The sequence below is a fragment of the Cryptomeria japonica genome, chromosome 1, assembly GCF_030272615.1.
Source record: "Cryptomeria japonica chromosome 1, Sugi_1.0, whole genome shotgun sequence".
NCBI classification, from domain to species: Eukaryota; Viridiplantae; Streptophyta; class Pinopsida; order Cupressales; family Cupressaceae; genus Cryptomeria; species Cryptomeria japonica.
The window spans coordinates 67,372,143-67,397,874 of NC_081405.1; positions in this window are offsets into that span (position 1 = coordinate 67,372,143).

Here is a 25,732-nt window from a genome sequence, read left to right on the forward strand (position 1 = left end):
TGGCTTAATCTTGTGGATGAGTGAGGATGGGAAGTGATGAAGGGATTTAGGATGATGTTGATGATCAAGATAGGGAGGGTGAGGGGGGATTTGATGTTAGATAGAAGATATGGAGGACTAGGATCGAGTCCTATGGAAGAAGATGAGTAAAATAGAGTATGCATTATTATGACTACATATGCATGATATGCAGCTATTATGAATGTATGGATGGATGGAATGCAACGAAATGCAATATATACAAATGAGATGGAATGACGATCCATGGTGCTTTATTTTTCATCATTGAGATTTAAAATGTTGTAAGAAAATACAAGCAACTTGACATAAAGATTCAAGATGACCAGAGTATTTCTTACATGGAATTTTATATAGCAAGTTAATACAAGCAACTTGATATAATGGATCAAGTTGACCTGAGTATTGCTTGCGGAACAGATAAGGATTATCTCCTTTCATGCATGACTTGGAACGTCCTCCTTGATCTTAGGCTGATCAGATCCTGAGACAAGTGCATACCGTAATAAGAGATAAAACCTTTATCCAGTTTGGATGAGGTAGGAGGAACCAAAGAAAGAGAATTGTACCTGCAAACAAACAATATATACATAAAGAATAAAGAATATGGATCCTTGGTAATGGTTCATGCTCATATGGTCGAGGTATACGCTGTAGTCAGCAAGTTGTAGTGATCTATGACTGCATTTTGGCATAAGATCACGTAGCTTAGTGAACTTCCCACGTAGACACCATTAGTACATGCCCCAGAACTTCATCGGAAATAATGCACAAACGATACAAAACAATGCTGAAAGATCCCGATACAGATAAACAAATGATTGTACTGATAAATCAACCAAGTATTTGATAGCTTAACATAATTTTCTTGTCAAAGAAAATGTCATCTTGTCTTTGTTTTGATAAGGAAGGATGCATCCTTGTTTTAAAGACGGGTTGGATTGTTGATGTCAATTGTTTTGGTTTGATTGATAAGTGGTCAGTGTGTGAGTAGTTATCAATGTTTATTTTGTATCTGATCGGATAAATATGTACAAGGTGTTGCCATGTTTTTGTGTGATTTTTGATGGTTTTTCTGATGTTTTTTGGATTTTGTGAAACAATTTTGAATGTTTTTGGTATTTTGAGAGTCATTTTTGAATGTTTTTGATATTTTCTGATGATTGCCTGAATGAAGAGCGTAATGATATATAAGACAATGTAGAATCCACTTCCATCATTAGGGTAAGGGTATGGCCCCCAGTTTGTAGACCTGACTATGAAAAGGTGGGATGCTAGACGCATGGAGTACTTTCTTAATTGCAGATCAAATAACAAGCCATGGTTGGGATGGATGGATGTATGTGTGCATGAATGTGATCGCAACAAGTCTGAAAGATAATGGAGCTATTGCCTTTACGAGTGGCGCCTGTTTGCCAGGTTTTCACCATCGTACTTACCCAAGGTGCCACCGGAGTGGTTGTTCACCGTTTGGATGCATGATTTTTCTTTACTTTTTTGAATGTTTTTATATTTTCTTCAGGACATTTTTCTGAATGTTTTTTGGTATTTTCTGATAGGCAGGGGAGCCTGATGCTCTGTACAGCTTATGTGTAAAACCGTTTGAGGTGCATGCTGTTGATTGGATCTGCGAGCGGTTCTCCGTCTGATGTAGCCAACTGATATGCCCCGGACCCGAATACAGCAGTGACAACATATGGGCCCAACCAGTTTGATTCAAACTTGCCTTGATGTTCTCTGTTTGGTTGGTTGCGAGGATTTTCTCGAAGAACAAGATCACCTACCTCAAATGTACGAGATCTAACTCGGTGATTGTAACTTCTACTCATGCGCTGCTGATAGGCTTTGAGGTGATTGTATGCAGCTTGTCGCTTCTCATCAAGTAACTCTAAGTCTTGAAGACGGGATACTCTGTAGGCTTCATCATCGATGAGATTATGCAAGGAAACTCGTAATGATGGTATCTCAACCTCAATAGGTAAGATAGCTTCTGCACCATAGACCAATGAATAAGGAGTTGCACCTGTAGGGGTTCGAATGCTAGTTCGATATGCCCATAATGCTGGATTCAATTGAACATGCCAATCACGACCGGCATCATTGACTGTCTTCTTTAGGATTCTTAATATGTTTTTATTGGATGCTTCGGCCTGACCATTGCCTTGTGGGTAATAGGGAGTGGAAAAGCGGTGTTGGATATGAAATTTCTCACAAAGCTCATGGACATCCTGATTTTTGAAAGGAAGACCGTTATCTGTGACAATGGACATGGGCACACCATACCGACAGATGATGTAATTGAGGATGAATGAGGCGATCTGCTTGCCGGTGACTTGGGTAAGTGGAACAGCTTCGATCCACTTGGTGAAATATTCGGTGGCGGTAATAATGAATTTATGGCCATTGGATGAAGATGGATGGATTTTACCCACAAGATCAAGACCCCATTGACAAAAAGGCCACGGTGTTGTGATTGGTTGTAGTTCTTGAGCTGGTGCATGTATTAGGTCGCCATGAACTTGACATTTTTTGCACTTCCTGACAAAGTAGTAGGAATCCTTTTCCATAGATGGCCAATAGTATCCAGCTCGCATGATCTTCTTGGCTAGTGATGGACCACTTGAGTGAGTCCCGCAAATTCCTTCATGTACCTCTTCCAAAGCCTTTGTTATCTCACCTTGTTCTAGACATCGAAGGAGAGTACCATCAAGACTGCGTCGGTATAGGGTTTCGGCAATAATGGTATATCGAGCAGTTTGGCGAATGAAGGTTTTACGTTGGTTATTTGATTGGTTGGGAGGAAGGGTGTGATCGTGGAGATAGGTGTAGAACTCACCGTACCATGGGGATTCTGAACCGACAAGGCGACATATCATCTCAGATTCAGGGATATCATAAGCGGGGATCCAAAGTTGTTCTACCAAGAACTCGTAGCGTGTTGAATTCTGTGGAAGATCTAGTAGAGATGCGATGGTAGCCATAGCGTCAGCAGCTCGATTCTGATCTCTTGGTATCTGCTCAAAAGTGATAGTAGTAAATGATGTCTTTAGAGTGTCCACCATTTGCTTGTATGGCATGAGTTTATCATCTTTGGTCTGATATTCATCTGTTGCTTGTCGAATGACTAGTTGGGAATCGCCATATACTTGTAGTTCTTGTAATTTCCATTGTATGGCTAATCTGAGTCCTGTGATCAAAGCCTCATACTCTGCTATGTTGTTTGTGCATGGAAATGTGAGCCTGTAAGACTTCGGGATGCTATCACCTTGAGGTGTGATAAACAGAATGCCTGCCCCCGAGCCGTGCCTAGTGTATGAACCATCAAAATATAGTTTCCATGGTTGTGCTTCTGTGATCATGAATATCTCTTCATCTGGAAAATTTGAAATGAGAGGATGATCGCCTATGAGTGGTGCATCGGCCAATTGATCTGCAATGACCTGACCTTTGATAGCTTTACGGTCCACATACTCGATGTCGAATTCACTTAGAATCATTACCCATTTAGCTAAGCGACCTGTCAATGCTGCTTTGTTAAGTAAATACTTGAGTGGATCAATCTTTGCAATGAGTTGCACCTTGTGTGTTAACAGATAGTGCCTCAGTTTAGTGGCTGCCAAGATTACTGCTAGGCAAGCTCGTTCAATAGGTGTGTAATTGAGTTCATAGCCAACCAATGTGCGAGAGATGTAGTAAACAGCACACTCTTTACCTTCTTCATTATGTTGTGCTAGTAGCACACCCAGTGCTGTACTTGTTGCTGAGATATAGAGCAATAATGGTCTACTTGGATCTGGTGGCATCAGCAATGGTGGATTCATGAGATAGTCTTTAAGCGCCTGAAATGCTTGTTGGCATCTGGCATCCCACTGAAAGCGGATGTTCTTGTGTAGTAGGTGTGTGAATGGGTGACACTTATCAGCCAATTGTGCAATGAATCTGCGGATGGATTGAAGCCGTCCTTGTAGTGTTCTTAGCTGACTGATATTCTTTGGAGGTGGCATGTCCATGATTGCCTTAACCTTTGCTGGATCGACCTCAATGCCTTTGCTTGAGACAATGTATCCTAGAAGCTTCCCGGAGGTCACTCCGAAGACACATTTCTTTGGGTTGAGTCGAACATGGTATTGTTCCAGTCTATCAAAGATTTGATCTAAGATATGGAGATGTCCTTCTCTTGTGAGTGATTTTGCTAGTAAATCATCCACATAATCTTCCATCATAGTATGCATCATGTCATGGAAGATGGTGGTCATTGCTCTTTGATAGGTCACTCCTGCATTCTTTAGACCAAAAGGCATTACATTCCAGCAGTATGTGCCCCATGGACATGTGAAGGCTGTCTTATGTTGGTCCTCTGGTGCGATCTTTATTTGATTGTATCCTGAAAAGCCATCCATGAGTGAAAGCATGGCATGTCCTGCTGTCAAATCCACTATGATGTCGATATTTGGTAGAGGGAAATCATCCTTAGGACATGCCTTATTTAGATCTCTGAAGTCAGTACAAATGCGGATGCCCCCTTTTGGTTTGCCAACTGGTACAATGTTGGAGATCCATTCTGCATAATCAATTGGTCTAATGAAACCAACATCCAGGAGTTTCTTGAGTTCTGTTTTGACTAGCATGACAATCTGAGGATGCATCTTATGAAGCTTCTGCTTGACAGGTTTGGCTCCTTTTGCTACTGTGAGATGATGCATGACTAAATCAGGATCAAGCCCAGGCATGTCTACATATGACCATGCAAAGTTGATCTGACGCTGTTGGAAGAACTCTATAAATTGAGGTTGTTCCTCTGGAGTGAGAAGAGATGCCAGATGTATGATATGAGGGTTTTCAGGAGTCCCCACATTGTATTCTTTAGTCTCCTCAATGAGAATCGTCGATCGTTCCTGTTGTGTACTAGCAGGGAGAATGTCAAACCCTTCATCCTCCGACGCCTCAGAGAGGTTTTCACCATTGGATACGCTCTTTCTTTTTACTTTTGTTGGATCAAACAGTGCCACAGTGTGGTTTTCACTAGAAGATCCATGTTTTAATGTTATATTTTTGCAGCTGAAGGGTTTGGCATCCGCCCCGAAGTATGCTGCGCTATTAAGTTCAATGGCGAATCCAGCTTTGTGATCCCCGCTTGGTAGATTATCCCTTAATTCCAAAAAGTCAATGATAGCCTCATCATTTTGGAAGAGGTCAAGACATGGGGGATTTGGTTGGTTCCATTCAATGAGTTCAGGGTGGACAATGGGCATTACGTCATCGATTAGGTTAAGTGCGGGAGATGTATCAGTGAGGGTTAAAACAGTGTGGTGAAGGTAGTTGATGGTACTTTCCCTATCAGAATCAGGCGTAGGATGAGACGTAGGGTCTGTGGAAGATGTTTCCAGCTCAGGTACCCAAGTGGTCTTTATCTGTGCTTCTCCGTAAACAGGAATGTCTTTGCGTGGCGGAGGTGGTGATGTGTCTTCCTCATCTGAAGTGTTAAGTTGCACTGAATCGAATTCCCACTCATGTGAGTCGGTCTCTGAATCACTTTCCAGCATCCGATTGCTATACCATACTGGGATGTCTTTGGAGTTAAATACTGCAGGCGTGATTGGTTTATGTACTTTTGTGGTGATCAATGCTGCAGGAACCGTGATGGGGTTTAAAGGATTTGTTACTGGAAGTATTGGTAATGGTGACTCAGTGGCTTCTGCTAGAACTACTGGCGCCATAGATGTTGCTGCGGGTTCTGATACAGTTGCTGCTGCTATTGGTGTTATTGACAGGATTACTGGTTCGATTGGTGGTATGTTTGGCACTGGTGATGGTTGCGGTGGGGTTGTGAGCCTCGATGGGGCAATGGCAATATTGCTTGATGGTGCTTTGATTATGAAAGGTGTCCTCTTTACAGTAGGTGGGCAAAATGGTTTGCTAGGTTTTCCTTTAAATCTGAGTTTAGGAAGGATCTCTTTTTCAAAGCCTAGGCCTGTATTACCTTTGGGCTTGAACTCTGGCAGCAGTGGTTCATGTCGTCCTTGTTTGCAGTATCCCAAAGCACTCTGACCATCATACCCCATTCTTTGCATAATGAGGAGGCCTTTACCATACTGTTCCGTAGGAAGTGTAACTTGCGGTTTATCAGTGGTGATGGGATCCTTATAGATCCAGTCCGCTAGGTCCTCATCTTGTGTTTCTTCCTCTTGACTCTTTCCAAGGATGAAAGGCGTTAAGGCACATGCTGGCGTGATTAGTGGTTGCTGGAGCAACTGCTGTGGTTTACCATGTGTTCTAGGAGAAGTGGGCATTTGTCCCACACAAAAGAGCTGACTCAAGTTGTATTCTCCAGGACCTTCCTCTGCGATTTTCATCTTAAGCTTTTCTTGCTTGGGTATAGGGGTGTTTGAACTAGCAAGAGAGGCGGGATTTACATATGATGTGGAGGAAATGGCTTCCCTATTATTAGGAACAGTAATTTCTGGTTGATGGCTGATATTATGGCAAAATGCAAAGGGATTTGCATCGCCCAGGATTGTGATCTCTACACCGTTATGTGGGAACTTGATACATTGATGGTAGGTAGATGGAACGGCTTGCATGGCATGTATCCAAGGTCTCCCTAATAATAGATTATATGGCAGAGGAAGGTCCAGAACCTGACAGATGATGTGCTTTACCACAGGGCCTACTCGGATTGGTAGTACCACAGCTCCTTTGGATGAACGCTCTGCATCATCATAGGCCTTGATGGTGATCTTCTTGCGAGGATCCACTGATTCTACTGCATAGCCCAATGCTGTGACCAACTGTAGTGTGCAAATGTTTAGGCCTGCTCCATTATCAATCAAGACTCGCTTGATCCTGTGTTGGTTGACAAAGCCTTCAATGTGGAGTGAGGCGTTATGAGGTTGTTGGAAAGAAGAGTTGTCACTTTCAGAAAAAGTGAGACAAGGTGATGACTTTAGATTTCCAACCATGGCTTGAAATTGGTCCGTGTTCAGGTTTGCAGGGACTGATGCTTCTTGGAGTGCTTGATCCAAGATTGTTTTATGAGATGGCGATAGGCGCAATAGTTCTAAAATGGATATGAGCGCAGGCGTTTTATCTAATTGTTCCACAAGATTGTACTGCTTTGGGATGGAGGTGGTGCCTTGTGGAGCTGCCTTTATGGTAACTTTGCCGCGACGTGTAACAACATTGCAATTTGAGGTGGGATTTTTGAAGGTTATAGTTGCAATTTGTTCACTGGCCTCATATAGGTGATTTACAGTGTAGTTATACGCAGCCTGCGTATAGTCAGTGGTATCGGTGCCTCGCCTGGAAGTGGAAGGACCCCTTTGATCTTGTGATGGAAGTGGATTCTTGAACATCAGGTGATCATTATTTGTCATTTTTGGATCATGTCCTTCAATCTCAATTTCTCCTCGATCAATAAGATCTTGAATGAGATCTTTCAATCGGTGACAATTACTTGTCTTGTGTCCTCTTCCTTGATGGAACTCATAGTGTTCAGTATCTTTCCACCATGCTGGTTTGACTTGAGGCTCATAGTTTGATAGCTTAGGTAGAGTGACCAAATTTTGAGAGAGGAGTTGTCGCAACACTGTTTCAATGGGTTCCCCTAAGGGAGTGTAAGTGCGTTTTTGTTTTTGTGGACAAGGTCTTGGTTCATCTTGAGATGTGATGCGACCTTGATTAGGAGGACCATGTGTATTATTTTGAGGTGGAGGATTTTGTCCTGCAAACCGAACCATAGGTTGTGCATTTTGGATAGTCCTGGCATCCACAACTCCATCATTGACGATATTTTTATTCTTGTTCCAGAAGTTTGGTTTATCACTATTGAAGCGCGGGCGAGGACCATCTTTTGGTTCATTAAAGATTTTGATGAGTCCTTTCTTGATGAGTGCCCTTTCACATTTTATACCCTTGGTGATCATATCGTTAAAGGAGTCTGTGTCTTTGACATCCAGGTGAAATTCCATTTCTTCGTTTAAGTTGGAAATGAAAATTTCCACTAGTTCTTGTTCAGGTAACTGAAGAGAACGTCTGCTAGACATTTGGCGCCATCGTTGCAGGAATACTGAGAATAATTCACCTGGTTTTTGTTTGGTGTTACATAGATCAGCCATGGTGATGTCGCGTTCAATATTATAAGAGTAATGAGATAGGAACTTCTGGATGAGTTCCTCAAATGTTCTTATGCCACCTGGAAGTCGGGAAAACCATGATGTGGTTGTTCCTCCCAAGCTTTGGGGAAAAAGGCGCATTAGGTATGTGTCCTCATAAGCTACTTCAAGACAAGCAGAATGAAATTCTCGGACATGATCACGGGGATCCCCCTTTCCTCTATATTTTTCAAATTTGGGTGTTTCAAACCCGCGTGGAAAGGGTGGCATATAAAGATTCCTATCAAACGGATAGGGACAGATGTCGTTAAGTGAAAATTGATTGGTCTTAACACCACTATGAAGTTGTTGGGCGAGATTCGCGACTTGTTGCCGCAACATCTCCATTTCATTTGGAGGAGGAGGTGGTGGGTTACCTCGAGGGATGTTATATCTGATGGGATCTCTACGTCTTTCCTCCTCATGGCGACTTTGTCTTTCTGATGCTTGTCTTAATTGGGCAAGATCAAAGTCCGAGGGGAGTTTGGCTCCTTCTTGAGCGAGTCTTAAAAAGTGAGCATCCGCATTGCTCCTTAATATTTCATCAAATAATCTGTTAAAATGAGGGTTATGCTGAACCCTTTCGATTGTTGAAGGAGTGGGAGTACTTGGGTTTTCGTCATTCACATTTCCTCCAAGTGCTTCTTGAAATTCATTGAGGTTGTCCTCTTCTTCCTCAATTTCTATTTCTCGCTGCCTTGATCGCGATCGGGTTTGAGCCATTTTGTTTACAAGTTTGTTTTTGAAGTTGATTGAAGATGATGATGAGTTGGTGATGAAATGAAAGATTGATTGATTGGTGATTTGTGTTGTATGTGGATCTCTAGCACTTTGGAGGTAGATGTAACCGAAATTCCTTTCTTTGAATTGCTTGTTTGTTTGATAAGATTTGATGTGATAAGGTGTAGAGAAATCTGAGATGTGTTACAGATTTAACTACCTAGCAATGAGAGGATTCACTCATGAACTAGTTTTAACTTGCGTAGATGTGTCTCTTAGGATGAGCTTATCCTAGATGTAGAAACAATCTAAAAGTGATGTGATGTGTTTGATTTCAAGCAATATCTAAAAAGGAATCTTGGGACAAGAACCTCTTAATGTTTTGAGAGTTTTGGGATGGATTGATGATGGAATGATAATGTATGAGTAAGATGATGGATGTTTTGTTTTTAACTTCAATAAAAACTCTGTGTCACAAATGGGACAAACTCTGTTTCTTCCCTTTCAGGCGTTGGTGGCACTTCTCGAGCTGTGTTGTAGGTGATACAGATGTTTGGGAAGAAGTTGGGATCAATCTTTCCTCCTTGATTTTTGTGATAACTGAGAGCTCTATATTGCATAAAAGCTCTGCGGTTTAATGATTCAGAATCAAATTCGTTTGTTTTACCTTGAAGGTATAGACGCATGCGATGTAGAAAGACTCTATGTGAGACAAAGATTTGTCTATTGAGATAGAAGAATTTCCTCCTTTTGATTAAAGCCTTTGAGCTTAATGGTCTTCTTTTCAAGGTAATATTCTGATGACACTTCTTCTTTCGCAAGATGTGAAGAATGGTCATAAAAGTTGTGACTCTGTGTTGTTTGCACTTTGTTTTTGGTATTTTTGGTTGTGTTGACAGATGTTGGAGGAGTACTTTGTTTTTGAAAGTGATTTTCTGATTTTTCCTGACAAGAAAACAAAGCAAGCACACAAACACAAGATTGTAGCCTTAAAGGCACAAATGAGTATGGGTCTAGATTAACCCAATCTGTGGACTTGTTTCTGACCCTTCCTTTAGATTTATTTTAAGGTGTAATTCCAAAGCCTGAAGTCGGCTCAATTTGCACTAGGTCTGTAAAATGAACACACTTCAAACACTCTTTATCCCTAAGGTCAAATGGCCAGTTGTGATAAATTTAGCCCACATCTTGATATTTCTTCGACTTTGGTACTACATACCTTATGAATCCCGCCGTGGCAGGTAAGGATGTGATATACTAAGTCTTGCACGAGCATAACAAATAGATGATCCCTATGATGGGGGAGTCACCACTTTTATCAAGCCACAAGTGACCTTTCAAAAAGCTATGTTTCTACTCAAGGAAATATGTATGGTGAGTATCTTGGGAGCAAAACCATCTATGCTCTTGCACTAAATTATACCTCAAATATCCTCAATCAATAGAACGGGTGGGCTACTACTTAAAGGTGTTTAGTCATGTTCGATGTTTTTGGACATAAGTTCATTCTGCAGTGACTCACTTAAGAGCCTTGTAACTGGTGGTGGGGCCCATTTGTCCTTTCGGCCAGTTACACTGTAGGAACAGCTATACCCAAGGCTACAGCTTTCGCTCACACCTGATTTCTATAGCAGCTCGAAGGATTTACCGCTCGAGGTCGTTCCCAAGAGTATCGATCCCTTGGCAGGCCTCTCTTAAAAAGATAAAATTTGAGCGTTACTAACACCTTTCTCTTGCACCTAGGACCACGAAAGCCAAGGGAGAGGATAGTGTGTGTTAGAAGTAGGACCACTCGACCAACTCTTTGCACAAGTGTGCCAAGCACGAAAAACACTTGTTCTTTTTAATCTGTCATTGCAATGTGATCTAACTATTTGGAGATGTTGCTCCAACAATCATGGTGTTCTTTTTAATTTTCAAAGGCAATTGTTTGAGTAAACTAGAATTTGAAAATCCTGGTCAACTTAATGAAAAACACGTTTGCATGAAGTAAAATTGCTTTGAAAATGAGACAAGTTGATTGTGAATTTTATTTGCACCAAAAATGGAAGTGTGGATTGTGAGTTTTATCTTGATGCAAGAAATAAAATTTGCCTTGTTGATTTTAAGCACCAAAACGAAGTTTGTTTTCTAACTTGCAAAAAAAATAAAGTTGTTTTTGTATAAGTTTGTGGTTCTGTTTACCTTTGAACAATGAAATTCTTTTTAATAGCCCCAAACAAATGTGTGATTCTTTTTCAAAAGCCCAAATTTGAAATGTGAAGTTAATTTTAAACCAAAATAAAAAGTGAATTCATTTTTAAAACCAACTTCAAAAACAAGTTAGTAAAAAAATATAAATCTACTCTTTAATCTAATTTAAATCTGCACAAAAGAGAAAAATAGTTAGTAAAATCCGCCTATTTGGTGGGCTTCTACAAGCCTAAATTTTTTTTTATTTTTTTTTTTGGTTTTTCATTTTTTTTTTGGTTACAAAGTGATTTGTACAACGTTTTGTTACAATAGCGCTAGTCTGCGTTTGAATAGAGGCACTATTTAACACAAACGTATTAAAAGAAAGGGAAAGACAGAGAAGGGAAAAGCACTGAAACAGGGGGAATAGCACCAAAATAATGCCAAACGCACCAAAACAGTGTCAAAATCGCAACCTGTGTGACATTTTCAACATTCAAACATGTTATTGGTTAAAAAAAAAAAAATTGATCTTTTTGGTGTTTGGATTCACGTCGGGTTCACCAAATGATGCTCTGCAAAAAGGATTAGAAAATCTGTTTGATGGCAACACACACAAGAGCACAAGAAACAAACGTTAGTGTTAGCAACAAAAGATTATCCTAAACAGGCATATCAAGAGAGATATTAAGCATGAAATAGAAAGCATATAAACATAAAATGAAATAGCTAATCAAGATGCTCATAGTTGCTCCTCCCTTGTTCCTCTCCTCTCCAAGTCCCAAATGAGTGTAGCTCTCAGCAGCTTTTTGCACTATGGATGCTTATGGAGGATTGAGATTTAATACTAAGCTTCAAATATGAAATGAAAAGCTAAATACTATGCTAGAGTAGATAGTGATGCTATGAAAAAGCTCTATGCTAATGCCAGTATAACAACAATACTCTAAAATGCTTCTCTTTTGCTTGAGGAGAAGGGTTCTATTTATAGAAGAAATAGGGAAATGAAGGGTTAAGATTGAGCAATCTTAACAAGGGTTAGGATTGAAAGTTGGGGATCCATGTGCACAATTGGCACCAATAAAATGGTGACAAGTTTCAACATAGGATTGGGGTGAGAGAAGAGGTTGGAGGCATTAAAGGCCTGAGAAGACCTCATGGTTATCTAGAAGGTAAGGGTCAAGTCTAAATTAAGATTACCCACTGGATTAGGAGTTAATGCAAGGATAAACCTTTGTGCAAATGATTAAGAGATAATCATGGTCAAAGCATTAAAGTCTTGATGAGACCTTTGGGTTGGGTAGAGGTTGAGTCAAAACAAATGTTTTAACCATGTGGGAGGGTTTGAGGTAACCATTAATGGTTATTGGAGACTTTGGGGATTAAGTGGTTGAAGGTTGAAAGCCTTCAATGGTTATCAAAGACTTTGAGCCATTTAGTGGTTGAAGGTTGGAAGCTTTCAAAGGTTATCCAAGACTTTGAGGGTTAATTTGTTGAACACACAAAACATTAATTGTTTTTCAAAGACTTTGGAGTCTTTGAGAAGTGACTCCAATTTGCTTAGGAATGTGACAATATTTAAGGGATGGATTAGGCTAATTAGGAAGGGTTTAGAAGAATCTAGAAGGGGTTTAGGCATACAAGTGGATTTTGTAGGAAAATGCAAGTGGGAGAAATTTTGGTATTTTCAATTAAAATAAAATCATTTATTTCAATTAAATGGTGTAATTTGCATTTGGATAAATATTCAAATAAATATTAATTTATTTAAATGAGAAAAATGAAGATAAAGCATTTAAAATGCTTGAAGACTTTGAGGGAAACCATTAAAGGCTTGAAGACTTTAAGGAAAACCATTAAAGTCTTTAAGAAGACTATAGAAGGAAGCCATCAAGTTTGAAGACTTTAAAGCCATCAAGTTTGACTACTTTAAGGGAAACCATTAAAGGCTTAAGAAGACTATAGAAGGAAGCCATCAAGTTTGAAGACTTTAAAGCCATCAAGTTTGAATACTTTAAGGGAAACCATTAAAGGTTTCAAGTGGGTGAGGATAAATAGGATTTTAAATAAATAATTTATTTAAAATAGTTGTGCAACTTGCTTTTGTAGGAAAATACAAGTGGGTGGAGGATAAAGGTGATTTAAATAAATGTTAATTTATTTAAATGTGAGAGGTGGGATTTTGGGGGATTTAAATAAATATTAATTTATTTAAATGTGAGAGAATATTTAATTAAATAAATATGATTTATTTATTTAATTAATGGTCTGAATTTGGTTAAGTGAATTAAATCAAATAAATTGAATAATTTATTTAATTAATAGGAGAAGAGGGTTAAGATGAATTAATTAAATATTAATTTAATTAATTCATTAATTGATGGTTAAATAATCAAATAAATATTAAATATTCATTTAATTAAGTGGACAGATTTATGTGACTACAATACTTAAAGGAAAATTACAATGTAAGATGCAAACACACTAAGGCAGGTGCTAAACCAAGCATGGAATTGTACCACCCTAGCAAGGGTGTACAATTTATGATGTTACACTACCAAAAAGTGTAACCCAATATTGTGGGATCACCTAAACATAAACATGATAGCCTAATCTTATCACCTCATTTAAAGAGATAACATGCTCCATATGAACATATCAAATAACCATATTATGTCAAAACTCTAAACATGCATTGAAAAGTATACTATGACATAATATAAATAATCTTATCAAGCAAGGATAACATGCAAAATGAAAGCATAACCACACCTCAACTAAGGAATCCTTGAGACCTCAAAGATGTCAAAATCTTCAAATATCAATAAGATCACCATCTCATACAAGTGTACTTGCAAATGTGAAAGACCATTATACAACAAAAAGATCTAAGGAATCCTCCATAGATCTACAGACTAAGAAGATCATCCACCATTAAATGAGGTTGTGCACCCTATGCTTGCAAGTATAATCAGGTGCATTGATTTTCTCTTGTTGTGATTATTATTCCCATCATTTTTTTCCGTATTGAGGGTTTTCCATGAAAATCTAGAGTTCATGTGTTTGTTATGGTTTGTTTTTCATGTTTCATAATTGTATTAATAATTTAATTATGGTTTCAAGTTTAAAATATTATAATTAGAGTACTTTGAGGTCTAAATTGATCCACACCCCACTCCTCAATCATGTGGTGTGTTCAACAAGTTCTATATGAAGGTTGTACATATTCTATCTAACAACCTCAATAAGGCAAGAATCCTCTATCAACACTTCTAAGTAACACTTGAGTATAACAAGCCATGCCTTTTGTTGGTATTTTGGATATGTTCATATGGTTTTTTCATTGATGTCAACACTTGTCATCACTTGTCAACACTTATCAGCACTTGGAGATATTTGGTTATGTTCACTGACAAGTCAAGTGACTTATGCACAGTCACCATTATTTGGTTCACCGACAAGTTATATTGTTTACCAGCACTTGGAATGACTTGGAGACTACCTAGTTATGTCAAAGACATTATTTGATCACTTCATTTTGGCAATTTGGTTATTGGACTATTCGATTTTGCATAGTTGTTGTTACCGGGAAATAGGTTCAGGTTATGCACTAGAAAGCATATATATTCCAGATTAGAACAACACATTATGGAGATGATTTATTATTATTGTAAATGCATTGAGCTGACATGATGCATCGAATATCGATTTATTTGTAATTGATCTTATTGTAATATCTTTTAGTTAGCCGACCTATTCAATTGGTCTTAGCTTTCAATATATATGTAAGATCTCAATTGTGAGATTGCAATGTGACTGAGAAAAAAGTATTGTAATAGGATACATGCAAAAATAAGAAGAGCTATACATGCAGACATCATTTGGAGGTTGAAGGAAGGTTTTTGTGACAGCAATCAGAACTAAACCAGTACTGAATCCAGCATATGAAGATGTTATTTTAAGAAGTACATTATCATTGGATTTAATCATCCAATTGTAGTCAGTGTGACTCTCATTTTGTGATTGAGCAGTGAGCTCTAGGAAACTGGCCTTTCTGCATGTGCAGACTCCATATTTTACACACATACTATTTGCAGTAGTATCATTTGATTGTGGGTAAGGCTTCCCACTGTGTTTTTTCCCCTTACAGGGTTTCCACGTACAAATATTTGTGTTATGTGTTGTGGATGTTATTCTCTTTCTGTTTCATGCATTAATATTTATCGGTACTCCAATTAACTGATAAAACTATCTACCGGCATAAAGTTTGGTTTATCAACATTAAGCATTAAGTTTTGGTTAAGTTAATTTTGGTTGAATTTATTGGACAACTGATTCACGCCCCCCCTCAGTTGTCTCTAGGACCTAACACCTTCAACTATAACAATTATTAGTTATACTTTCAATAGTCAACTAAGATAATCAAAATGGCTAATTAAATCAAGAAGGGAGATGATTCTTGATTAGGAAAACTCCTAATATACTATCAATGTCAAAAAGAATAAGAAGAAATCATACTCTAAAATTTTAGGACATGGAAACTTTTGCTCACAATAAACATAATGTTGAACACATGACAGGCCTAAGAGGGGGTGAATCAGTCTAGAACTTCAAAATAGATTAATTATAAATAATATCAAATAACATAGAAAATACATATTAATCATCAACACATGAGCATCAACCATCAACATATGAACACCAAATTTACATGCAAAAACCCAAATAAAGAAAAGACATAGTGAGAATCAAACTCACAATATGAATAATAATGACTACATATTTTAGGCTCACTACCAAGGAGCAACAACACCTAAAATACTTGCAAGGCTAAGGCATAATGTCTTAGGGAAAGATACAAGGACTTGCATAATTGTAGCTTACTGCTTTAGGGCCCAAGATAAAAATTGTTGTTGAAGGACTCACTATCAATCAGCAACCAAAGAAATAGCTGAGCTAAAACTAAGAAAGATCTTCTACTAAACATGGAATTATAAGGTTGAACAACTAGATCAAGCAATCAACATCATGGAAAAAATATTTGATATATTTTATTGTCACAACACACTATCTTATTGAATATATTACCTTCAAACCTCTTCTCAATTTTAGTTTCACATACACTTCTCATCAACTCACACACAATCCACTCTCCAACTCATCCATTCACACTTCCTAAATTTGAGATACAACATAAAAAATGTAATTGAGGGTTGGTCATAATAAAATAGGAAATTTAATATAAAAAAAGTCACCAAGACAAAAAATAATCAAAGTGGTCCACTCTAGGAGAAAGAGGGAACCAAAACGTATTATAATACTTCCTTTCAAGATTAATTCAATGACCCACACATGCTAATATATTTTCAAAATTCGATACCAAATATAACATGGAGATATAGTAATCAGTCGACTACATAACATCTTCCAATGCAAAATACTTCATGCAAAGCTCTGCACTCCATGGTACGACCCATTACAACTTATCAATACAAATTCCACCTCATATTTGGACCAAAGAATATGATCCAATTAAGATAACTTCATTAGACACACCTAGTCATAACATAACTGAATATCCTAAACATAAATTAACAAAGATCTATTTTGGAACAAAGAAACTATTTGAGAAACATATTGAGAATACTAAACATGCCATGAAACCACATCCACTAAACTACAACACAATATGCAACATATCTGGAGGGCACCAAAGGCTTCCCAAACCATTTTGACAAACACACTTCCTGCCAGAGAAAAGAGATAACTATCCAAAATAAAATGCCAAAACCAACACCAAAAGAACTGAAAAATAATCTCAATAAAAAACACAACTAAAACAACCAAGAGAATATCCAGACCAACATCCATTGAGATAACCAGGTTTGACATCAATTAAACCATACAACCTCATGCTTCCAACAATATCCCTATTTGCCATTGATGGAAATACTTGATAACAACACTTGAACAACTTGAATAATTCTAGAAAATCTCACAACAACTCTCTATTCAATCTCACAACAAATATCTCTTCCATAAGATTGTCTCTTCCATACAACTCTCTCCCCCTTTGAAAATAATGACAAAGGGCTCTGCATAACATACTAACCAATACTGAGGAGAAGGATGGAACCCCTAAAGATAAGGAAGCTGGTCTCAGAAAAAGAACAAGAGCAAGTACCAGGAAGAAGCAAAACCAAAGCAAGGACATTGAAGATATCAAAAGGACTGTTGTAAGAATGGAACAATTGGAGTTGGAAGCTGCCGAATTCACCTAGGCTTGGATGTTCTTCTCTTCTTTTTCTGATGTCTGGTGTTTAGTTTCTTTGTGTTGTGTCTTTTTTGTTGTTGGCTTTTTGTTTTTGGCCAGCTGTCCTTTCCATGGTTGTGGTCTTTTGTTTTTTCAGTGGACTCTAATGACTATATTTTGAATCTATGATGTAAAGGGTTTCAAGGACCTTTCAAAACCTGTTTTCCCCTAGTCAAAAACAAACTAACCAATATACACTACTGCCCCCCCAAGAGCAACAACAATTTCAATCTCCATATAGAAAGATGTAGCAATGTAATGCATCTAGATAGAAAAAGACGAGGCACTAACCCCTATTTTATGCCTAAGATACTCAAAATTATCCTTCGCCAATGCCTTAGTAAAAAAAATTCTGCATATTATTTTGTAGAAATATATTCCAATCTAACATCTTTTCATGTAACCTCTACTAAGAAATTATAATGGATTGAGATACATCTTATGTTCTTGAATGCATAACCAAATTCTTTTAAATATTTATTTTTTTCAGGCAGTAAATAAGTGTAAATTGCAAAATTAGATATCAAAGAGCGAATCACAACTCTAATCTAATCAATATTACTCCTAAATGACAATAGAATAATGCAATATCAATTGAATTAAAATGAAACTAATTAAAAGCTCCCTCAATTGACATAACAAGGCTTCCGTTTCTCTTCTCCATTGTTGTTGATGTAGGTGGCTCTCAGGTATTGTACTTGATTTCCTGCATAAGATAGACAACAATATTGAAGTATGTAATTATGTGATTCTAGACTGAAATTGAGAAAAGAGGTTGAATTTATAGATTCTCAACACAAAGGAGGTGAGAACTTGAACTCAAGTGTTGATTGATAGATTACTAATTTAGATTGATTAGTGAACTCAATTGATTGATTTGTTAACTCATTTGATTTAGTAGTCAATTGGATTGATTGGAGAGTGAACTCAATTGATTGATTAGTAGATCGAATAGACTAGCTAGTTGATTGGATTGATTGATTAGAAGACTGAATTGATTGGAGAGATAAGTGGATTGATTTTGAGTTAAAAAGGATGATTGATGAATTAACTGAGTTAACCGGTTAGACAACTGATTTGATCAATCAATTCTGATTTTAGCATGTGTTGTAGGAATTTGAAATTGAATTTGCTTTTCATTTTCAATTTGGATTTAAATTTGGTCATTCAAATGCTGAAATGCACATGAAATTAACTGAAATTCAGATTTGGTGAAATATGAATTTGATGATTTGGAATTAGATGAAATTAATTGAAATTCAAATTCAGGAGAAATGAGATGAAATTAGATAGAATTAAGTGGAATTATAATTTAGGGATTTTGAGGAATAAGTTAATTAATTTAAATAATCTAAATGAAAAAATTTAAACTTAGGAGATTGAGTTAATTAAATAATAAAGATTATTTAACTAAGGAATAAATTATAATTAATTAAATAATTGATATTTAATTAATAATTGAGATGGGGTTAGCTCATTAAAATAATTTGAGAATAGAAATAGAATAATTAGAAGTGTTGAAGGGCGATGATTAGAAGAAATAGTTAATTTAATCAAATAATTAAATAATTACTTAATTAAATAGACGAATAATTTGTGTAGAATTAATGAGACATTTTTAGGTGTCTACATTTTCCCCTCTTTGAGACAATGTCCAAATGACGTTGTTTCAAAGAAAATGAAAAATTTATGCCCAAGTATGCCCTAGTGACACTAGGGTATAATGCTCCCTCAAGAGATTGTTGGTGCATTGAAGGCATGAATGATCTCTCAAAAGAAAAAGAATACTAGATGAGAGATGCTAGAATGGTTAACTTGATGGTAGGAATGAGTTTGATTATAGTAAAGAAATGGTTGAAGTGAATTATAGATTGATTGAATGATAAGATTGATAGGATTGATCTGATAAAGATAAAGTCTAGTTTTAGGAAGGACACATTTTTTATAAGACAAAAATGATTTGTTTGGTTTCAAGAAGGATACATCCTGTATAAGACAAAGATAGATGATCATGTCTGGTTTTAGGAAGGATACATCTTGTATAAGACAAATAATAGATCAAAATATGATGAAAGTGTTGAATAATTGATTGATAGATAGAATAGTTGATGTGAGAAAAAGATAGAATTATAGATGAAAAGATTGGAATTAAGTGATGAGAGAGATCATGTTAGAATGATTGGAAGAATTGCAAAGGTTGATTCAAGAAAAGATTCTTGATGAGGGAATGATTTGAAGAGACAATCAACATGATGAGATCAGAAAAAATGAAATGATATGATTGATGATGAATAGTCTTCTTGTATTTATTCATAGTGCAATACATTTTCATCATTGAGCCTTATTATATAACAATGAAGCTTTGTACATCAGAGTATGAGGAACCAAGATGTATAGATATGTCATTGCAAAGAAACAAACACGTAGCAGACAAGGAATGAACCCTCAATTCTGGGAATAGCGCTAGGGGTCGAGGTATGTGTGGAATTCACAAGCTGAATGCTCTTATCACAGACACCCACTAGAGTAATTGCCCCAAAACTTCATTGTTTCAAACCACAAACAACAAACAAAGAAAAGGATCATGCCCATCACGACTCCTCTAGTCACTTTTTGGACATCCTTGAGTAGCTAAAATCAATGATCTTCACCAATTGATAAAAGATAAAGCCAAATAGAACAAAATGCAATAGCCATATTGATTTGTGTCTTTGTGTGAATCCTTGATGTGACTTTGATAATGTCTGGTTTTAGAAGTTTTGGATCCCGTTTAAGACTGACCTATCTGGTTTTGAGTGTACCAATTTTGTTTAAGACAAGATGTTTATTACATTGATAGTTTGATAGATCGATAGATTAGACAGTTGATCAGTTTGATTGTAGATGTTTTGACAAGATAGTTGTATCCTTTTTTAACTTCTTGTGAAGTGTTTCTGGACATCTGTTGGGGTGTTGGATTCTTGTGAGAGAATTTATTGCAAGTTTTTCAATTCATATTTTAATGTTTTTGGATATTTTGGATCGATATTGATTGTTTTTGGATTGGATTTTGGATTTTTTTTAATGTTTAGAATTTTGTTGGACTTTTATCTGAATGTTTAGAATTTTTTCAAGGCTTTTATCTGAATGTTTAGAATTTTTTCAGGACTTTTATCTAAATGTTTTGATTGATTTTATATTTTTTTATGTTTATGGTATTTTCTCAGTTATCGTTTTGATTTTTTTTGGATTTTTCAGGATCGTTTAATTGATGTTTAGGATTTTTTCAGTTATGCTCCCAAGTGCAGACCTATGATAATGATATGCAACATGTATGTGGGGACAATGAATTTTCAATATGAACTTTGCAGGATGTATGACCAACATGCAGTTCCTATTTGAACAAGAACGAGTGTGTGTGTCTTTCATTCTAAAATGCACTAATTGGATTAAAGGTGCAAAAAATTTCAAATATAGGAGTTCAATCCATTCTCAAAAGACTTAGACCATCCAACCTAACACCTTATGTAACCAAGATTTATGAATGGAGGCACGCAAAAAATCTCCATCAATTCTTGAAATTTTGATCTTTCTTTTGCCCATGTGTGTGCAATTGATTTTATTCTGACTCTTATAACCATCAAAGACCCTTGGAATCCTATGTGGCTAGCTACATGAATTATTCAAACTTTAAAAGCATCCTGGATAGATCCTCGCTACCAGCAAGATTTTAGAGCTTCGTTGAGGTTATGCACTATAATCTCTCAAACATTGTTCCATTGCCAGTAGGCATCCATAGCTTCGATGGAGTTATTTGCATATTACCATAGTCAAGCTTCTTTTTGTCGCACTTGTATGCATGATATTTCAATAATATATCATTTTTTTTGTTTTGCCTTGAGATTGACATAACACTTTTTTTTTTTTTTTTTTCTTTCCTTGATTTGTAAGTAGTGAAACCTACTTGGGTATGACAATTACAATGACGATGAAGTAGAATATTGGACTTTTCACTAGACATATGATCAAATAGGTATCTATAATGACTTAGAGTTTCTGATTAATGTGTGAGATATAGCAATTGATAGATTTTGGGTAACAAGACTTGATAAGGAAACCTCTACCCAACCAAGGATAAAGCATAACCACAATGTGACATTGAAGATGAATGACTAAAGACCTCCTAAAGACTTCATGACATGTATCTAGGAAATGAGACAACCTTCATTCCTTTCAGTGTAGACAAGTGAATGACTTAGACAATCACCATGTTTTATTGATGCAACTCTATGAGAAAAGGATAATGCAATGCGATAATTTTTTTTGCAAATGCAGTATGAAAAAATGAAATTAACCCACCCTTAGATGTAATATCTTTTTAGGTGCATGTTATTATTGAGTTGGTATGAACTTTGTGTAGATAATTCATTGGTCTTTATTTGAAGAGTTGGATGAACCTGTCTTTTTCAATAGAATAGTCAACTGGGAGTCTTTCATGTATAGTTTATGCTATAGCCCCCTTTTTTTTTCAAACCAATTCAGCTGTGGTAGACCTTCTTGTCCCTAGTCTTTCAAGTGTGGGTGTATGAGGCAAATATATTTTGGTTTTGAAGTTGTGACATGAGTGGGTTCTATGCCTATTTTATTGATGCACTTGAAGAGTATGATGAAGCCAACTAGATGTTGATCTCATTTGTCTGTTTTATGCTTGTTTATTTCACAACATTGGCATTTGATGATGGTTCACATACCATTGTTGACAAGTTATCCTATGTACTATGATCTGGATTGTTGATTTTATTGATAAGGGTTTCATGAACAACTTGTGTATTGGAATTATGAGAGAGACTAGGAGAAATGATAATGGGATCTTGTTTAGGAGGTGGATGTTGGATGGTACTTGAAAGAACATCTTGCTCTTGAGAAACAAGTGTGTTATTATGAGTGGAATAGAAAATAATGAGGGGATCATCATAAGACTCTTGGTTGATGGGATCTTGATAAACAATTGGGTCTGATGAAAAGTTTTGTTCTTGATCTTGATTTATTTCATGACTGATTTCTTCTGATTTTGGATTGTCCTCCTAACATGGGGGAGATTGCATGGGAGATTTTTGGAAGGTTTCAATATTTTGACTTGATGAGGAAGGATTTTGAATGAGATCCTATGAATCATGACTTAAATTAGATTGGATTTGTGGTATGGATACCCCTTGGGAGTGTGTGTTATTGGGTAGAGATGGTATTGATTGGTCTTGTGTGACTTCAGGGTATGATGAAATGGTGGATAGATATGGTTGATTTGGATTTTGGTTGAAAGGGATTTGATTTTGGTTGAAAGGAGTATGATTCTGGGTGAAAGAGGTTTAATTTTGGTTGAATGAATTTTGATTTGGACTTTGGTTGAAAGGGGTTTGATTTTGGTTGAAAGAGGTATTTTGAATGTTTGGTTGATATGATTGGTATGATTCATATGTTGGGTTGAAAGAAGGTTGAAATGACTCTAATGTTGGTTGAACTGAGGTAGGAATGATTTTGTTGAAGAATGAAGGTTGGCATGTTTAAATGGTCTCACAAGAATAAGAAGGTTGGATTGATAATGATTCCCTCGTGGTTATCACCTCGCTCATCATATTTTCCAGCCAACCCCTATGGTTGCTAGGACTAGTCATGTATCTTATTTGTTCTTGCAAAGTATTGATTTGTTGAGCTAAGATTTATATGGATGGTGATGGAATAGGAATGGAAGAGATGAATTCTTCACCTTCCCTGCGAAATGCATAATGCCAATCCATGATGTTTGCTTGATTGGTTTGAACCTAAGATCACAAAATTTAAGATGTTTTCTTCATTTCTAGAATGTTGCAAAAGTTTGATTTGATGTTGATGTTGACAAACCTGTTTGCTACAGGGTTTTGATCTTGTTGATATTGAAACTTGACTTTGTTGAGGGATTTGATCTTGTTGATGTTTTTGACAAAAAATTGGTTGAGATTCCACTTTGTTTTTGGTATTTTCTAAAATGTTTGCACTTGGTGAAATGTAGCAAAGGACACAACAAACACATTAAAAAGAATAAAACCATAAAAAGAATGCTTGTTTAAGGAACTTTTTAAAAATTCCCATGAATGTTAGAGTCTTTTTCAAGACCCCATTTTGTTTTCATTGTATTTGAGCAATTCAATATCACATCAAGAAGAATCTCCTAAGGTCAAAAGGTCACAAGTATTATCATAGCCCACATCTTGATACTTTGTTAGCTCAAACAACCCTATCACACCCTAAGGTGCACCCATTTTTTTGCCTTTTTTTATGGAAATTAGACCAAAGAAGATTTCTCCTCAATTGGCCTGTTATCCTAGGAGATATATGGTAAGTGTCTTGAAAGCAAATTCTTCCCCACCCTTGCACTATGATTAAACAAGTGTTTGGTTACTGACTCAGCTTGGCTTCTAATTTCTATGGTGTTTAGACAAAGTTTCGCTTGAGTGGTCACAATCAGCAACGTTTTACACTCTATTGAGGGAGGTCTCCTAGCCTGTAGAGGTTACGCTCTACAGATTTTAATGCACCATATAGGCATTGAGGGAGGCATAACGCCATTGTGACCACATGTAACACTCATCGCACATGATTTTCATCACATACGCATTTGATTATAGTGTCTTAGATTACTTGGCTCTAGTTTTTGGCCACTTCGGTCATTCCCCTCTCACCAACCTTAATGGCACCCTAAGGGCAACTTGGGAGGGTAGGCCTTCTAAAGGATTTAATTGCAAGAAATAAATGAAAGCATGAAAGAAGGGAGTATGGTTTTCTAATCACCCATTGAAGGGGAGAGCATAATACCTATCCCTTCGAAGACACGAAAAACAAAATTTCTTTTTATCCTTCCATTTCAATGATTTTCTATTCTGAGTGGAGATGTTTCTCCACACATACATGGTGTTCATTTTAACCATCATAGCATTGATGAAAGTTGTATTTCTCTTTATAAAAATCACCAAAAAGAAAGATTTCTATTCTAACCCTACAGAGAAAATAATGTTAATCAAGACATGGTGGGCTATCCAACCTAATTTTCCAATAATAGAGTTCTGTCTTTTTACAGACAAAAATATATTCTGGTAAAAACCAGAACTGTAACAAAACAGAAAATGAAAAATTGAATCTATCAAATGTGACTTACATACAAAGCAAATGAGAACTGATATCAGAATAATTGCGAAATGATGTACATCAATTATGAATTACTATGTAAGCAATTTCGATATGATGACTAATCAATTGCGAAATGATATGAGATCAATTGGTCACTTCTTTTTTTCTAAATTTTGTTTAAAAAATTTTAAGAAGAAAAACATAATAAAAAGATAGAAGATAGAAGGATTATTTTGCAATGATATTATCCCACACCATGCGATCCATCACATCAATTTCATCGAAGAATTTGTACTTGATTAAGAAGAAGTGGATGGTCCTGTGATATTGAGCAATCTCCTCTTTTTCTTTGATCTCATGGAGCTCCCTTTCCGCCTTTAAGAGCCTTTGATAAGTCTTTTGTTGTCTCCTATGCTATTTTTCCTTCCTTGCACCTGAAATTCTAAAAGTCACCTTTCCTGCCATTGGATTAAATACATCTTATATGCAGAAATTAATTTTTCTAGAATTTAATGAAATTTCAGGGTTAGATGCGCAAGATAAAATAATGCAGAAATGACACAATTTTTTTAAATTTTCACTCCTTTAAAGCAATTATGATCTATTTAAGCAATTGTGATATGTTGTCTGAGCAATTGTGATGTGATATGATAAAAATTATGACACGTTATAGGGAATTCCAAATTTTTGCGTAATCAATTACAAGATCAAGTTTCTTTTGCACGTACGGATCTGCAAAATTTGTCAAAATAGGAGATGAAGGTTGGAATGTTTCACATCAGGTTCACCAAATGTTTTCAGATAGTAAATAAGTGTAAATTTCATAATCAAATATCAAAGAGAGAACCACAACTCTAATCTAATCAATATTACTCCTAAATGACAATAGAATAATGCAATATCAATTGAATTGAAATGAAACTAATTAAAAGCTCCCTCAATTGACATAGGAAGGCTTCCATTGCTCTTCTCAATTATTGTTGATGTAGGTGGCTCTCAGGTATTGCGCTTGATTTCCTGCATAAGATAGACAACAATATTGAAGACTGTGATTCTATGATTCTAGACTGAAATTGAGAAAAGAGGTTGAATTTATAGGTTTTGAACACAAAGGAGGTGAAAATTTGAACTCAAGTGTTGATTGATAGATAACTGATTTAGATTGATCAATGAACTCAATTGATTGATTTGTTAACTCATTTGATTGATTTGTTAACTT